The sequence below is a fragment of the Halichoerus grypus genome, chromosome 13 (assembly GCF_964656455.1).
Source record: "Halichoerus grypus chromosome 13, mHalGry1.hap1.1, whole genome shotgun sequence".
Lineage (NCBI taxonomy): Eukaryota > Metazoa > Chordata > Mammalia > Carnivora > Phocidae > Halichoerus > Halichoerus grypus.
The window spans coordinates 10498816-10499884 of record NC_135724.1 but is presented as its reverse complement, the minus strand read 5'-3'; the positions used below and the strand labels follow the sequence as shown (position 1 = coordinate 10499884).

Here is a 1069-nt window from a genome sequence, read left to right as displayed (position 1 = left end):
GAAATAACAGTAAAATAGAAAAGAAACTGGATTTTATAATTCACATATTTTACCATCAACATCAGGGAACTGCATTTACGTTGTATAAATTACTTCATGTCATAAAACCTTTTAAAAATTACACTAGACAGGTTGGGCCATGGGTCTCCTTGGGGTGGCCACAGCTCCAGAGCAGAGTATCAACTGTGGTGGCCAGAGTCATGGCAGGACAGATATTTAGAAAGTTTCTTCCCCTCTTTCATCGAGTTTTTAAAGGAATGAAGCTGAAACTGTAACCAAAGGAAACATTATGCTTCCAGAAAAATCTCAAGGAAAGGTATTACAAGCAACAGTAGTAGTTATTGGATCGGGCTCTACAGGAAAGTGGGGAGAGATCAACCAGTTAGCGTGAAAGTTGGAGATAAAGTTCTCCCAGAATATGGAGGCACCAAATTAGTTCCAGATGACAAGGATTATTTCTTATTTAGAGATGGTGACATTCTTGGAAAGTATGTAGACTGAAATAAATCATTATTGAAATGGCATCACATGAAGCTGCCCATTCCAGTGAAGGTATGAAATCTCTCATCATGTAAATAATAGCCGTCTCTCCTTTTATAATAAACAAATGGTAGCCAAAGATTAAAAATAATAAAGTAAAATTTCCCCTAGACATCATACAAAATTTTTAATAAAGTTCTTCGATTTTTCTTCAGTACTTTTTTTTTTTAGGGCTGCAAAATCTTTGTTTTAATAGAACTTTAACATTATTACTGAGAGTAAATTTTCATAAATATAAAAGGAATAAGGGCTCAACAATGAGTTCTGTTTAATATCTAAGAAGATTAAACTTTTTCCTGCAATAGAATGTAGAATGGCTCCTTACTGCCTGTCTGTTAAATATAATCTATTTTCATTTTTCTGAGACACACCCCAATTTAGTTCCATTCTACTATGGCTCGTCCTATCTTGTCTAGTGCTTCAATCAGAGAAGCCATCTCCCAGCCTGCTCTTGGGCCATGTGCCAGTAAGTTTTACACGTAGGTAAAGAGTCTCAGAGAAAGGGAGTGATTTTCTAGTTGTGGGAAGA

General features: G+C 35.7%; 1 pseudogene; it reads left to right on the top strand.

Moving 5' to 3' along the window:
* Window positions 1–200: 200 nt before the first annotated feature.
* LOC118540946 (10 kDa heat shock protein, mitochondrial pseudogene) lies at window positions 201–501 on the top strand (annotated as a pseudogene).
* The last annotated feature ends 568 nt before the right edge of the window (window positions 502–1069 follow it).